At 42.0% G+C, this 17117-nt stretch overlaps 2 long non-coding RNA genes across 3 annotated transcripts in view; one reads left to right on the forward strand and one right to left on the reverse strand.

Moving 5' to 3' along the window:
* The window catches only part of LOC125637322 (uncharacterized), a 242651-nt gene that overhangs the window by 120098 nt on the left and 105436 nt on the right, over positions 1–17117 (forward strand). The window lies entirely within an intron of this gene.
* On the reverse strand, positions 3948–5728 carry LOC142072002 (uncharacterized). The gene is made up of 2 exons (XR_012668286.1): positions 5690–5728; positions 3948–4362 (listed from the first exon to the last, which is right to left on the reverse strand). It is a non-coding gene; the product is annotated as an uncharacterized LOC142072002 (long non-coding RNA).

Here is a 17117-nt window from a genome sequence, read left to right on the forward strand (position 1 = left end):
ATCCAATCCATACTTCTTTAGCTTACTGGCAAGAATACTGTAGGAGACCGTATCAAAAGCTTTGCTAAAGTCAAGATATATCACATCCATCCCTTTCCCCATTGCCACAGAGCCAGTTATCTCATCATAGAAGGCAATCAGGTTGGTCAGGCATGACTTGCTTTTGGTGAACCATGTTGATTGTTCCTAATCACCTTCCTCTCCTCCAAGTGCTTCAAAATGGACTCCCTGAGGACCTGTTCCATGATTTTTCCAGGGATCAGAGTAAGGCTGACTGGTCTGTAGTTCCCCAAATTCTCCTTTTTCCCTGATTACACTCCTGCATGCTTGAGCAATATTTTTATGCTCCTCCCCAGTCATCTGTCCAAGTTGCCACTTCTTGTAAGTTTCAGTTTTGTTTTTAAGCTCACCGAAGAGTTCTCTGTTAAGCCAAGCTGGTTGCCTGCCATATTTGCTATTCTTTCTGAACATCGGCATGGTTCGTTCCTGCACCCTCAATAAGCCTTCTTTAAAATACATCCAGCTCTCATGGACTCCTTTCCCCCTCATATTAGCCTCCCAGGGGATCCTGCCCATCAGTTCCCTGAGGGAGTCAAAGTCTGCTTTTCTGAAGTCCAAGGTCCGTATTTTGCTGCTCTCCTTTCTTCCTTTTATCAGGATCCTGAATTCAACCATCTCATGGCACTGCTGCCCAGCTTGCCTTCCACTTCTTCTTCCCCTACCAATTCTTCCCTGTTTGTGAGCAGCAGGTCAAGAGGAGCATGGCCCCTAGTTCGTTCCTCCAGCTCTGGCACCGGGAAGTTGTCCCCAACACTCTCCAAAATCTTCCTGGATTGTCTGTGCACCGCTGTATTGCTCTCCCAGCAGGTGTCAGGGTGACTGAAGTCCCCCATGAGAACCAGGGCCTGTGATCTGGAAAATTCTGTTAGTTGTCTGAAGAAAGCCTCATCTACCTCATCCTTCTGGTTTGGTGTTCTATAGCAGACACCTACCACGACATCACCCTTGTTGCTCTCACCTCTGAACTTAACCCAAAGACTCTCAACAGGCTTTTCTCCAGTTTCATGCTGGAGCTCTGAGCAGTCATACTGCTCTCTTACATACAGTGCAACTCCTCCACCTTTTCTCCCCCACCTATCTTTCCTGAACAGTTTATACCCACCCATGACAGTGCTTCAGTCATGTGAGTCACCGCAGCAAGTCTCTGTTATTCCAATCACAACATAGTTCCTTGACTATGCCAGTACTTCCAATTCTTCCTGCTTGTTTCCCAGGCTTCTTGCATTCGTACACAGCAGGGGTAGCCAACCTGTGGCTCCAGAGCCACATGTGGCTCTTCAGAAGTTAATATGCGGCTCCTTGTATAGGCACCAACTCCGGGGCTGGAGCTACACGTGCCAACTTTCCAATGTGCCGGGGGGTGCTCACTGCTCAAACCCTGGCTCTGCCACAGGCCCTGCCCCCACTCTACCCCTTCCCACCCCCATCCCCTGAGTCTGCCATGCCCTCGCTCCTCCCCCATCCCTCCAGAGCCTCCTGCACACCACGAAACAGCTGATTGGGAGGTGCAGGAGGGAGGGGAAGGCGCTGATCAGCGGGGCTGCTGGTGGGTGGGAGCGGGGGTGGAGGGAGAAGCTGATGAGGGGCTGTTGACATATTACTGTGGCTCTTTGGCAATGTACATTGGTAAATTCTGGCTCCTTCTTCTCTGGCTCAGGTTGGCCACCCCTGGTGTACAGGCACCTAAGATAATTAGCCTATTGCCCTACTTTCTCAGTATGAATCAGGAGCACCCCCTGTTGCACCCTCCTCCTTGTGTTTCCCCCCAGTATCCCACTTCCCCACTTACTTCAGGGCTTAAGTCACCATCCCCCACTGAACCTAGTTTAAAGACCTCCTCACTAGGTTAGCAAGCCTGCCTGTGAAGATGCTCTTCCCTCTCTTCGTTAGGTGGATCCCATCTCTTCCTAGCAATCCTTCTTCCTGAACAAGATCCCATGGTCGAAGAATCCAAAGCCCTCTCTCCAACACCACCTGTGCAACCACGCATTTACCTCCACAATTCGATGGTCCCTACCTGGACCTTTTCCTACAACAGGGGGGGATGGATGAGAACCCGACTTGCGCCTCCAACTCCTTTATCCTTCTCCCCAGAGCTACGTAGTCTTCAGTGACCTGCTCAAGGTCATTCTTGGCAGTATCATTGGTGCTCAGGTGGAGAAGTAGGAAGGGGTAGCGGTCCGAGGGCTTGATCAGTTTCAGCAGATACTCTGTCACATCCTGAATTCTAGCTCCAGGCAAACAGCACACTTCTCGAGTTTTCTGGTCTGGACGGCAGATGGATGACTCCATCCCCCTTAGGAGGCAGTCCCCAGCTACCACCATCCAGCTCCTCCTCTTGAGAGTGGTGGTCGTGGAACCCCCATCCGTAGGACAATGTATCCCAGGCCTTCTGGTTGACAGGGTCTCCTTCTGATCCCTTCCCTCAGATAACCCTTCCAAACCATTCTCCACCTTAGGACCTGCACAAAAAGCCTGAAAATGGTTTCTTATCTCTATCGTTTATATAAGGATAACAAATCTAGGCTCAAAATGGTACTGTAAATTAAAATAAAATATTACTGAACCATCTCTCGGGGGTTAACTAAACTTACTCTACACTTACATATGAGATGGACTAATGGTTCTTCTGCTTCAGATATATGGGCCTTTCAGCTTTAAATGAGTTCTTACTTTAGGCTGTGTTTAGAGATGATTTATCAAGGAATCTTTCAATAACAAATTTACCTGATCACAGACAAGATATCCCAATAGGTTTGTCTCATCTGTACTGTCTATGACTTTATATAATTCTTTCTAAATATTGTCTTCCTAGTTTCTGCTTCATTTGTAAAATACCTAGGTTTGGAAGGATTAGATTTTTTATCAGTAAATGTTGATTTCACTTGGACACACACAAACCAATTAAAAAATATTTCCATCGATGATGATGAAAATTTTCAGACAGGCAAAGTAAGAAAAGTGCTGCTTGAAAACTTAGGGTTTGATTTAAGGATATTTTGACATGTGATATTGAGAATTGGTGTTTTCACAGTTATAAAGCTTTAACTTTTTTAATCTCAACATCTACTTTCATTAAATAATCATTTTTGACACTCCTCTGCACAATTTCCTGTGAAAATTACATTGATAAAAGTTGAAAAAATGCTTCAAACCCATAATTTTGCACAACTGAAAATTTTAAATAAAATTTTAAAAATGCTTAAAGATAACCATTGACATTATCTGTCAAAGGGATTAAAAAAAAGAAAATCAAATTCTGCCAAGCCTAAAAATAACTCATAATTCAAACGTTGAAAAGGAGACATATTTATAGACTTAACGAGAATAGATTTTCTACAGTATATTTTTATATTTAGCTAGCTGAGATGACCACTTGATGATCATATATTCTCCTCAGGAAGCAGTATGTTTTCATAGTTATAGTGCAGGACTGGGAGCAAAGAGACCTGAGTTCTGTGTCCACCTCTGCCACTGACTTGTTCTGTGACCTTAGCAAGTCTCCCCAACTCTTTGACTCAGTTTGTCTATCTGTAAAATGGTGCTGATAACATGTACCTAACTTACACCTTACTGTGTAAGGTGCTTTGATGAAAATATCTTCCAAGTATACTGGTATTAGTAAGGTATAGATTGCTCAGAAATTTCGATGGAACTTCCTGCATATCTTCCACACATACATAATGCTTATTGTATGTGGATATTCCACAAAGTCACCACTAAAAAGCTGAATAACTTTTCTGTGGATGTAGCTGTTATTGAAGAATTTATCTGGAACTTTTTATTACAGAATTCTGAATAGATATTTCAACTATCTTCATATAAAACTATAGAAATATTTCAGGAATTCTGAGGATAATTCAAAAGAAACTGAATAGCAAGAGTAATGGTTTCTACATGAACATTTTTATTTGTATAGGTCTTATATAGATGTATCCTCTATATAAACGGTATTTGACATTTTCATAAGACTAGGTTGAAAGTCTTCAAGTGGAAAATCTTTCAGATAAGGTCATTGTTGGCCTCTGTTCTGATCATAGTCCCTGGCTTTGTGGTATGGAGGGTAGCTAAAAGTAGTGGTAGGGCAGTGTAGTGGGAAATAGTGCTACATGGGATGCATTTCCACCTGTGCAACCTCCCTAAAAAATCTGCATGGCGGGTGGAATGGTGGAGGGAAAAATAGGCCATAGTGTGGAGGCACAAAAGGAGCTGGAAATAAGCAGAATGCGCCCCTTCAAGAACAGTGATTCTTAAACTGCTGTACGAACTCCTCCAGGAGTTATAAAGCTGAGAAGAAATTGCCTGAAACAAACAAAAAAATAACAGTAAAAATCTGCAACTTTCCTATTCTTCATTTTCTGTTGGGAAGGAATGAGAAATTGTCATTTCTGCCACTTGAGAGACATCTATGGATTTCAATAATTAGAAATTGCTTAAATGCAAAGCCTGGATGCACAACAAATTTCAAAAGGATTTACAAAGTATTTTCACCTTGGTCTTCTGCAAATCTGCAGCAGAAGGGCAGGAGCCTGTGACTTATAAAACGGTTACATATAATGTATACTGTTTGTCTCATTAATCACAATAATGGTTCCAAAACCTGCTGTCAGACTTTCTTCACAGGGGTAACAAATGCTGAAGTCTAGCCAGCGGTGAGTGAAGGTCGAACCAATCAGGAAATAGTGAATGAAAGCTCACCGATATGTGCAGTAGGAGCATATGTTTCTGACACAAATTACTAAGGTCTAGCGGTGCCTTGATTGTAATGGAAGATATAAACATTCAAACTCTTTCCCTGAAGATTTTGATACAGGCAGAGGGAAGCTGAGCCTGACTTGTTAAAGTATAGATACATTTTATTTCATTTTCTCTTTTAATGGAAGAAAAATGTTTTTTAAAATCTATAATGCGTGTGATACTGTAGTCTGAAAATCTTTGTGAGTGGGCTCACTGGCACTACTGTGTGTGTGTGGTGTTCTCCAGCTGAATTTCCCAAAGTAGTTAAAATTATTTTGGAGGACGGGGTTGCAAGATCAGAGCTTAATATTTAGAATGAAGTCTCAATGATATTGTAATACATAGACCTTTTCTTTTAATAAGGGAAATTCCATGTTTCTTCAGTTCATATTTATTAGACTTACTCCTTTTTCTCTTTAACAAGGAGAACAGTATCTTGCCAGCACCTCATTTTGAGCTCTGGACACAACACTTAGGACTGCAGGGCTTGTTTATGTGCTGTGTACATCATTCATTGTAATTTAAAAGATGCCACAATAGCAAGATAACAGAAGGCACTTTTCAGATGCTAGACTGATTAGTTGGGAATAAAGCATAAAGCAGAATAATAGCACTTCTTTTCATATTGATATTAATGCTGCAGGGCTGAGTGCCACATTTTTTTCTGATTATTAAATTGAATAAATACAGGACTCATACAGTAAATATATTTATGTCACAGAAAAATTCAGTTTGCATAAAAAGATATTGCACATATGAGGCATGCTTTAAGATAAATAGATATAATATTTATGTAGCTATGCTTCAAAAGCTGCTGGCAATATATATGATAAATATCTTTAATACTGCAAAGCATCTTGTGTTGTAGCAACTCTGAGATAATGGAAAATACCTTTTGCAAATTTTTCTTCTTTCTGGAACAGAGTCCCCTAAAAGTGATAAACACGTACCATCATTAATAAACCAAGAACAAACAAATTAAGCATGCTTGCCAACAGTCCCATTTTGAGATGGACAGTCACAAGTTTTTCACTCTAGCTAGACTTCCCCATCTCTTTCCTGGCTGGCTGGGACCAGAATTTGAATGTTTGTTTCAATTCTAGCCGGTGGCCACTAGAGGCAGCTGCTGTTGCTGCTCACGGGCAGGGAGACAATTGAACAGCCGGCAACCGCCAGAGAGAACAATGAGGCACTAGTTCAGGGGTAAGAGAAAGGGACAGCTCTTCCAGGAGACAAGAGGAAGGGAAGAGAAGAGCAGGAGGTCACTGTAGAGCCATGGTTCCCAGACTTTAACAACCCACAAACCCCTTTCACTAAATTGTGAAATCTCGTGAACCCTCTCCTAAAAATGAATATTTCCAGGGATTTAAGTTTAAATTTTCTCAGTGTGATGGATGCGCTTGCTTTGCTCTGCATAGCTCTTGGAAGTCCAGAACGACTGGAGAAAGATAAAGTCTCAGGCCTGATTTGGCATCAAGTCTGTTTCTGTGTTTGGTTTTCATATGTGCACACAAGCAAAATGCTTCCTCGCATAAGTATGTTGTTGAAAATGGTAACAAAACTGCAGCAGCTTTTGCTGCCAGAAGGGGATACTCGTTTCTTAAACTCAGCCAAAAGTTGACAAATGACAGATTTTTGAAACTCCTTTTCAGTTCGTAATCACAAGAGATCTCAATCCATCTTTTCCCTCAGTGCTCAATATCTATGTTTAGAAAGTAGTATCATCAAAAGGGTTGTGAATCCAGTCAATCCTGGCATAGCCGTAAGGTATTCCCTGAAAGTTGTGCAAAGTCCTTTTAGGTGTGCAATTATATTGTTTTTAGTGCACTGCTCCAACTGAAGTTTATGTTCTGCCAGGAAACACTCAGTTTGATTGTTTTCCAAACAACTTTCCCAGAACTGGAAATTCGCGAACCCCAGTTTGGGAACCACCGCTGTAGAGGAATGAGGCAGAGGGACAATGGAAGGGAGAGTAGCACAAGGAAAAGTTTGGAAGGCGGAGGGGAAAAGTAGGATATATCCCACAAAGATGTGAGAGGAGAACAGGCCTTCGGGCTGTTCCTAATCACACCAAATAAGGGGGGTTGCAGACTGCTCATCTAGCCCCAAAGAAAATTACAGCTGGTAGTAAGGTAGCCAGGAGATGTTAAAGGGAGAGGGAGCTCTTGGGAGCCTCTATAAGTTCAGATGACCATCTGCACTTTTTCAACTTTATTCAGTTAGCAAAACAAGAAAAGCTAAGCCAAGAATTCACTCATACACTTTGTTTCTCTATCCTTCCTGTTACATTACAAAAAAACCTATTAGACTTAAATAAGATATTCAGTATTGAAAAGTATGCAGTCCTTTTACATATAAATATGAAGCAACTAACAAGGAAAATAGAATGAGGGAGGAAGAAAAGAGAACAAAGACACAATGGAAAGGAAGAAAACATTTCAGAAGTAGGATAGGTGCATGCTGCTCAAGTACAGCTGAGGATCTGTTCTGTATATGCTACAATGTAGCAGCATCATAAATTAGATTTGAATGTTCTGTTTATTCACTCCCTCTCTAAAGGTAATTCAGATGGATTTGTGGCTCTTCCTTTGCTGTATTGTTGTGAGCTTTCCCTGTGACTTAGGGCTTGTCTATATGCCAAAGTTGTACCGCTTTAACCATATCATAGTAGTTAACTTGTACAATCCTTAGCATGGACACAGTTGAATTGGTATAATACAATGCTTTATATTACTATAACTAGTCCTCTTCAGGAAGCGGAGTAAGCTATACTTGTATAATGCACCATTTTACTGGTATAATTGCATCCACACTCAGAGTTGTACCGGTATAACTATTTTGGTCAAAGCAAAACAAAATACCTCTAACCAAAATAGGAACAAAAACTGTAGATCAGGCCTAGGAGCTGTCTCCTGTTGTAATTATTTGTGGGCTTTCAGTGCCATAAAAATAGCAGATGGTCACAGGTTTTGATGTATGTGGCAGGCCACTGTATCCAGCAGAAAAGTCTGCTAGCTTGCTGAAGCTATAACCATCATTTAGGAAGACCAGAACCATGATGATATTCAGGGCAGGAGAGCTTGTACCAAGGATAAAAATTGTTATTTACAGTCTTTGCCATTTAAAAAGCACAAAACAACCCATCTCCCAAACAAAACAACAGTATCCAGCAGTTGCTACATCTTCTGTATCTAAGACATTTTTGTTTTTCCCACACACTTACAATAAATAGGAAATAATTACTGAGGGAATTGCTGACTTTCTAATGGAAAGTATCTTGTCAGAAACTGTTCGTTAGTCCAGCCAGGAATACTCTCTGTACCTCTTTGGATCAGTGTGTACTTGCATTAGACGTGGTTATGAAAGGTCAACATGAGGTTCACATTTCAAATCAATGTAGGGTTAAAAAAGGCTGCTATAAAGTTAGTGGAGAAAACTGAAACATCAATAAGCTATAAATATAAATTAGCTGGATATATTCAATTTGGAGAGTCACAGACAAATGTCTTCCCTCTAGACCTCAAGATTTACAAGGATGATTTCAGAGACTCTCTAATTAAACAGGGGAGCAGGTTTGCCCAGTCAAGGGACACACACTCAACTAGCTAGGAGACTGAAACTGTTTTTCTCTTTAACACAGCAGTGTGACCTTTGAGGATTCCAGATATCAGGCTGCATTGTAAAGGACTGTTGGCCACATCTCTATATTAAAGATCAGCATGGCAGAAATCTGGTGCAATTTATTAGCTGGGTGTCCCAGGCTTCTGGGAGGTTACCATAGCAGGCCAATACAAACCTTTCTATTTTATATCACTATGTCCATATCTTCTGAATGTGAAAATGAAGTTTATCATTATCTCTTTATTCAATCTGCAACAAAATAGGCAGTGATACCTACAGCAGAGGTAACAAAGGACTTTCAATTCCTCTGAAAGAGGAATAGGAGCAATAGGTACACAGATCAAGAGCAGACATTGGCGAGGTAGTTCACCCACAGGGTTACGAACCCTCTGGAAATTTATGAACATTTTTTGCATTTCTGACTGAGGATGCCTCATGTATATAGTTATGAAACTGTGGTGCTCTTTTCCACATATTGCATCTTTAATTTTTCAAGAATTCTTTGAACTGCTAATTGGCCATGCAGGCAAGTTACAAGAGTAATTTGCCTGCAAGGAACTATCTGGGTTACAAGAGAAGAAAGGAGCCTTGAAAAAAGAACTGCACATTAAAAGACAAATTTTGAAGTCCAATTTTTACTCAGTCCTTACAGAGGTGAAAACTCCCATTGAAATCAATGTTAATTTTTGCCTGGATAAAGATTGAGCAAAAGCGTGTTAGGAGTCGCCACAGCAGCACACAGTCCTCATGAGCCCCAGAGGTTATGGGAAGTAACTTATTTTCATCAAGGTTCTTTTTCTCAATGTTAAGAAACTTTTCAGGCAATTCCAGACAGTCAAATAAGTGATGCTGCAGAGCAATGGTTCTCAACCTATTTATCATTGTGGGCCCACATATACAGCCCACAATATGTTACCTGGGCCACAGGTTGAGAACCACAGTGTGCCCCCCCCCCCAGACTCCTCTGCCCAGCACTTCCTGCCCAAAGACCCCTCCACAGAGCGGGGCCAGGAGCGGAGCACTGGGTGGGGGGCCGGATGGTAGGGACCCTGGACTTTGCTGTGCGGGGCCGGGTGCCAGCCCCAATGCCAACCCCGGACCCTGACCCTGCAGGGTTGGCCGGCAGCCCCGGCCCCAGACACCCACCATGTGGGACCGGCTGGCAACCCCGACCTTGCACCCCCGCTGGGCCAGGCAGCCTGGATCCTGCCATGCTTGACAGCCAGGAACCCAGACCCTGCCACACAGCCTGGCAGCCTTTAACACACAGCTGGGCTGTAGCTGTGTGCTAATTGGGCCGCATGTGGACTGCGGGTTGAGAACCGCTGCTGTAGAGTCACAAGAATTTAAGAGAGCACAGAGTCAGTATGCATTAAAACTCAAAGCCTCTAAAGTATTGGGACTGGTACAATCATTCATCTCCTCTGTGTGTGAGGGGAATTACCTTCTAATACATTCGAACCACAATATTTTCCCAATAGATTTGTTTTCAGGTGACTAACTTTAAACTTAATATATTTAACCAAAGCACAGAATAAACAAAGCCCAAAATAAAACAGATATTTTACAAAAGGTCAAATCCTACACTCTTTACTTAGTGTTCAACAAGTCAAATTCTTCTTTCAGCCAATGGGAGTTGGTTGGATTAAGGACCATGGAATTTAGTCTTTGCACCTAGGTATCGTTATAATTATACATTAGAATTCTCTTAATTTTTTAGGTGGATTAAAGTCAATGGGCTTTTTCCCTGAGCAAAAACTTCAGGATTTGCCCCAAGCTTCAACACGAAATAAGTAAAACAAACAGTGGAATAAAAACAATTATTATGTTCTCCTATCATATTTTTATTTGGGAAATGGCAAATGAGCAAGTAATATTGTTAGTTATACATTTGAACCAACAAGTGGTGATATAAATTTCTGCATGATACGATACATTATGTTTATAATACTTCAAACTGCGTGGGAAACATCGATACAAGCACATCTGATTTTCAAGCATAAAGGAAAATGTGAAGACAAGCAAGTTGCTTTTTTGGCTTCTTGTGGATAGATTCGAACCTTAGCCTTTGTGCAGAATTTTCACTGCAGTTTATGGGAGTTTTGTGCATGAAACAAGACTGAGAATATGTCCCTTGGTGGATGCAATTGGTGTCATATATACACCAGACTGTATATCATGGTACATTTGAAGTTGCCCTTATTTTATGATGTGAATAAGGATTCAGATATGTCAAGGAACTGATACATTACAATATGCAAGGGAATACTTGATATGTATGCATATCTTTCCAAAAAGTAGAAGAAGTAGAAATTGAAAACCTGCTATGAAAAAAATGGATAGGAAAGCTACAGTAACAGATGGCATTTAAAAGGGAAACTAATAAGCCATGGAATAACTGAATCCTGCAACTCAATCTCATTGAAAGGAATGGAATACTTAGCAAAGTGGAAAGAAATTTCTTTTCTTTAGCACAGACGGAATTGTAATAGGCAATGAAGCGTGAAGAAATCTAAGATGCATTGAAATGGAGATGAACCTAATAATGCTGTGGAACTTAATGCATTATGATGTGGATAGTAGCCCACTTCGATATGTCATGATATGACTGACGACCTAACGCGGTGCAATGTGGATGCGTTTATAAGGCCGTTTTAAATACAATGTGAAAAGAACACAAATATTAATGATGTGAATAAGAAACAATCAGCTGTAATTAACATAAGGATTCATCAGATGTCTCCATTGTTCTGCAACAGTGCAGGAGTTATTCTGCACCTTGCAGGATCAGTCCCATAGAAAAGGTAGGATGGAGGGTGGGGGCAAGCTGCTCACAAAAAAACTCCAGAAACATGGCTTTCTTCATACAAAAGTTCTGGACCCACTGCTGGTCATTCCAGGTCTGTATGACAATGTGGTCCCACCAGTCTGTGCTTGTGGCCCTGCTTCAGAAGCGCCTGTCTACTAGGGTGGCACCAGCAGCCATACTGAGTGCCGTGAGCAGCATCAACCAGTGCAGTTTGCCACATCTCCATCCACATTCGCTTGGGAAGTGAATTAAGGCCACTATCATTCTGAATGAAGGTGTTCACACAGGGGTTTAATGTGCCAGTGTAGACAAGCTGTCATAAATATAAAGGGAAGGGTAAACCCCTTTGAATTCCCGCCTGGCCAGGGGAAAGCTCCTCTCACCTGTAAAGGGTTAAGAAGCTAAAGGTAACCTCGCTGGCACCTGACCAAAATGATCAATGAGGAGACAAGATACTTTCAAAAGCTGGGAGGAGGGAGAGAAACAAAGGGTCTGTGTGTCTGTCTATATGCTGGGTTTTCTGCCGGGGATAGACCAGGAATGGAGTCTTAGAACTTTTAGTAAGTAATCCAGCTAGGTATGTGTTAGATTATGATTTCTTTAAATGGCTGAGAAAAGAATTGTGCTGAATAGAATAACTATTTCTGTCTGTGTATCTTTTTTGTAACTTAAGGTTTTGCCTAGAGGGGTTCTCTATGTTTTTGAATCTAATTACCCTGTAAGATATCTACCATCCTGATTTTACAGGGGGGATTTCTTTATTTCTATTTACTTCTATTTTTATTAAAAGTCTTCTTGTAAGAAAACTGAATGCTTTTTTCATTGTTCTCAGATCCAAGGGTTTGGGTCTGTGGTCACCTATGCAAATTGGTGAGGCTTTTTATCCAACATTTCCCAGGAAAGGGGGGGTGCAAGTGTTGGGAGGATTGTTCATTGTTCTTAAGATCCAAGGGTCTGGGTCTGTAGTCACCGAGGCAAATTGGTGAGGCTTTTTACCAAACCTTGTCCAGGAAGTGAGGTGCAAGGTTTTGGGAAGTATTTTGGGGGGAAAGACACGTCCAAACAGCTCTTCCCCAGTAACCAGTATTAGTTTGGTGGTGGTAGCGGCCAATCCAAGCACGACGGGTGGAATATTTTGTACCTTGGGGAAGTTTTGACCTAAGCTGGTAAAGATAAGCTTAGGAGGTTTTTCATGTAGGTCCCCACATCTGTACCCTAGAGTTCAGAGTGGGGGAGGAACCTTGACACAAGCCTTTAGTTATTCATTGTAAAAAAGAACTGTAGAAGGGAGAAATGTCTCTACTTATTTGAACGAACAGAGTTGTTCCTTATAGCTTGGAAACTGGATCCCCAGCTTGTAATTACTTTTCTGTGTTTCTCTGTTATGTTACTTATACCTGTGGTTTTTTACCCCAAGTACTATGTGATAGGCTTCATTTATATAAGTTTGTACAGGAAATGTCACTAAATGGATGCCTTGGCCTAAACGCCCTAGGACAGAGGTGGGCAAACTACAGCCCATGGGCCACATCTGGCCCGCAGGACCCTCCTACCCGGCCCCTGAGCTCCTGGCCCAGGAGACTCACCCCCAGACCTCCCCCGCTGTTCCTCCTCCCCCTCAGCCTCAGTGTGCCATGCTGCTGGTGCAGTGTATTAAACTGCTCCACATAGGAATGTGCTACTGGGTAGCAGTTATGGGGAGCAATTTACTGCACTACACTGGTGCAACGCTCTGGGCGGCCGGGCAATGCAGGGAGGATTGGATAGAGGGCAGGGGAGTTCAGGGTGGTGGTCAGGGTGCAGGGGTGTGGATGGGGTCAGGGCAGTCAGAGGGCAGGGAATGGGGGGGTTGAATGAGGGCAGGGATCCGGGGGGGGCAGTCAGAAAGGAGGGGGGTTGGATGGGGTGGTGAGGGGCAGTCAGGGGACAGGGAGCGGGGGGGTGGATGGAGCAGGGGTCCTGGGGGGGCTGTCAGGGAACGGGGGGGTTAGATGGGGCAGGAGTCCCGGGGGGCCATCAGGGGGCAAGAAGCAATGGGGGGCAGAGAGAGGGCGGGGTCACAGCCTGGCACAGCCTCCCCTAACTGGCCACCCATACAATTTCTGAAACCTGATGTGGCCCTCAGGCCAAAAAGTTTGCCCGCCCCTGCCCTAGGATTTGCCTACCCGAGAGACAGCCTCTCTCCCTATGCAATCCTGTGATTAGTGGAGTCACTCAAACTGAAGCTGCGTTTATATAACAGAGGGAGCTGCTCGTAGAGCTTTCTCTGTGAGAGCCTCTTAACTTTGCTGTTTGCTTTCTACCCAGCTGTGGTCCAAAATAGTGGAAATTTGTTGACTTTCAGGGCATATTAAACATATATCATTTTGAGCAGACATTTAGGAAGGATTCAGGTGGGGGAAGGAAAGGAGTTTTGGGTTGACAGTATGTGTTTGCTGACTGGGAACAGGCTGGGTTGGATTGGATACTGTTTTGTTTTATGGTAATGGCCTGTATTTTTAATCAAAGGTAGCATCTCCGGGGATTGAAATAAGTGTATTTGATTTATTAAATCTAAAAAAATTAAATAACCCCTTTGAAAAAGTCTTATCTAAACTGCAAATTACTTCTTGTCACTGGAGACCTGGTGCTGCAGTACTTTTAACACTCCTATCTATTTTTTTAAATTAATGCTTAATTTATCTATGCTTTGCGTGCCTGATTTCTCTCATTTTACTGTGTTCTATGCTTGTTTCTCATTACAGAGACAAGCCCAGTTTCATGAACCTTAAAAGGGTACCTACAGGAGTTGAATGGGTGCTGAAATAGACCTAGTCAAACCCGAGTAATCACATCAAAGTTACCAGAGTAAGAGGCTCTATATTATATAAAAACTATTTGAGCACCACTAAATTAACAACACTAAAAGGAAAAAAAACCCACAAAGAAGTAAATGGTGGGTGATAACTTATTGGAAGCTGTGATAAATGAAGGGCGGGGGGTAGCTCCCTTTTATGGACACCCAGCCAGCCAGTTAGCTACAAAATCCCTGTTAGTAGCTATTCTCTACTTGCTTTACCTGTAAAGGATTTAAAAAGCCCAAAGGTTAAAAAATGGGAGTGGGCACCTGATCAAAAGAGCCAATGGGAGGGCTAGAGCTTTTTAAAATTAGAAAAAAAAAACCCCATCCTTCCCTCTGTCTGTTGTTGTTCTCAGGAGAGAGGGAACAGAACAGAGACAGAGCTAAGACTATGCTGTAAAAAGCTTTTTGTCAGGTATGGAAATCATCAGATCATACCTAAAAACTCCTCATTTGAAACCCCAGATATGTAAGTAGATCAGAAAACATCTAGAAAGATGCGATTAGATTTATCTCTGTTTATTTCTTATTGGCTTGTGGACTCCTCTGTGCTAACCCCAAATGCTTTTGTTTTGATTGTAACCTTTAAGATGGACCTCAACATTCTTGATGTTAAATTTTTGTAAGTGAGTTTTTTAAATCTAGCAAAAGTCTAAGTTCCAGATGTATTTTCTTTCTTTTTGTTTTTAATAAAATTTACCTTTTTTAAGAACAGGATTGGATTTTTGGGTCCCTAAGAGGTTTGTGCATGTTGTTTAATTAGCTAGTGGCAACAGCTGATTTCCTTTGTTTTTCTTTCTCAGCTCTTCCCTGGGGGTGTGTGTGTGTATGAAAGGGCTTGAGGGTACCAAACAGGAAGGAATTCTCAAGTGCGCCTTTCTAGGTTCTCTAAAAAGGGTTTTTTTTGCATTTGGGTGGTGGCAGCATCTACCCATCTAAGGTCAGAGAGAAGCTGTGACCTTGGGCGTTTAATACCAGCCTGTAGTTGCTGGTATTGATTTTTAAAAGTGGGGAATCAGCCTTGACAGAAGCAATTATAGCTCACTTCTTTGCATAAAATAAACAAACAATAATTTTCAGCACTTCTAATACTTTGTACTTGTTATGGTGTTTTCAAAGGAGTCTAGGAGAATTAGGAACTCAAATCTCATTGAAATGCAATGGGAGTTGGGAATCTAACTGCCCCTTTGAAAATTCCAGCCTTGGTTAACAAGCATCTATTTCAAAAGGAAAAGGCAAATAAGAAAAAACTTACTGTAGTATGGGAATGGCCTTCATTACAATAAAGAAAGAAGGTGTTAATTTGTTGGCGTTCAGGTTCTGTATAGTTTCATCAGTTTCTTTGTCTTCTGTACAGACACTGTTGCTTTATATAAGAAATGTCAATTTGGGGATAAGTGAGATTCCTTGTTCAGCAATCCCCAACTGTAATTTAAAAATAGTAAGAGGAAATTATAACGCCGGTCTTCTCTGTTCAGTTCCCACCAGCATCTCATGGTGTGTAGACAACTTCTGGCAGAGCCAACCAGAAATGACAGAGACCCAGTTTCAAGAGTTCCTTAACACACTTTACCATGAGTGCTACCCACGATTAACCAATAGCCTGATTGTTAAGACACCTTCCTGTAATGTGGAAGCCCCAGGTTCAAGATGTTGCTGTTTCTGATTTGGAGTAGGGGACTGTTTCTCCTACATCCTGGTGAGTGTCCTAACCCCTGGGCTATAGAGTCTGGTTTTCTTTCTCTCCTCTTGGAGCTGTTCCACTTTGTATAAATAATTAAATATTCACAGACCTGGAGAGAAACTGACTCTAAAGCCCAGTGGCCAGGGCACTCACCTGTAATGTGGGAGGTTCGGGTCCCTGCTTTGCCTGATTTGAAGGTGAGTGTCCTGGCTATTTTGGGGGTGTTCTCTCTCCAGAAATTTCATCTTAGACCCATAGAACTGTCCCAATGAAAGTTTCAAAATGATATATTTTGACAAATTGGCATTTTCAAAACAAAAATGTTTAATTGAAAAATTCCCAAGCTACATTTTAGAGGGCACAATAACTCTCTAAAAAGCTGCCTTCATGTGTCAGATTGTAAATATAACAGTAATTTATTAATGTGGCTAGATTCCTGGAAGCATCAGCTGCATAGTGGTAATAGAGGAATGAAGGTAGAATACTTGTGACCTTTGGGTCATTACTTGCCCCCAGTCAGTTCCCCCAACCTCAGAGATGTTAGTTGGCACAGAGTAAGTATCTTCTCTTGTGTTTCGCCCTCTTTGAGGCTAGTGCTGAAATAGTTTATTGCTTACACAAGGTACATGCTCCAAGCAGAGACCTCCTCAGTGCAGTCAGATACATGCTTAGCTGCTTGCCCTTCTTCTGTGATCCTTCCTACCACTGGACTGAGACAGGAGATACTGCTTTGCTGGGTGAGAACAATGGTCCATCTAGCCCAGTAACCTGTCTCTTACAGGGGCCAGTACCAGAGATGCCAGAGGAGTGTACAGAACAGAGCAGTTGGAGTGATCTACCCCATTTTCCCCTCCCAGCTTCTTGTAGTCAGAGGGTTGCCCCAAGATAGTCAGAGTTTAGGGTTGCCCCAAGAATGGGGTTGCATCTCTTACCAGCTTGGCTAATAGCCATTGATGAAGCTATCCTCCATGAACTCATCTAATTCTTTTTTGAACCCATTATACTTGTGGCTATCACAACATCCCATGGCAATGAATTCCGCAGGTTAATTGTGTGTTGTGTGAAAAAATACTTCCCCTTGGTTTATTAAATCTGCTGCCTATTAATTCATTGCATGACCCTTGGTTTTTGTATGGTGGGAAGGGGTAAGTAACACTTTTCTATTCACTTTTTCCATACCATTCTTGATTTTATAGACCTCTGTTGTCTGTCCCTGCCTCCAACCCCAGTCGTCTGTTTTCTAAGATGGAAAGCCCTAATCATTTTAGTCTCTCCCAATATAAAGGCCATTCCATACACTTGATCATCTTTTTTGACTTTTTGACTGTGGTAACAACTAGAACCTATCATTATATATGTTTAGTTGG

Source organism: Caretta caretta, chromosome 5 (genome assembly GCF_965140235.1).
Source record: "Caretta caretta isolate rCarCar2 chromosome 5, rCarCar1.hap1, whole genome shotgun sequence".
Taxonomy (NCBI): domain Eukaryota; kingdom Metazoa; phylum Chordata; order Testudines; family Cheloniidae; genus Caretta; species Caretta caretta.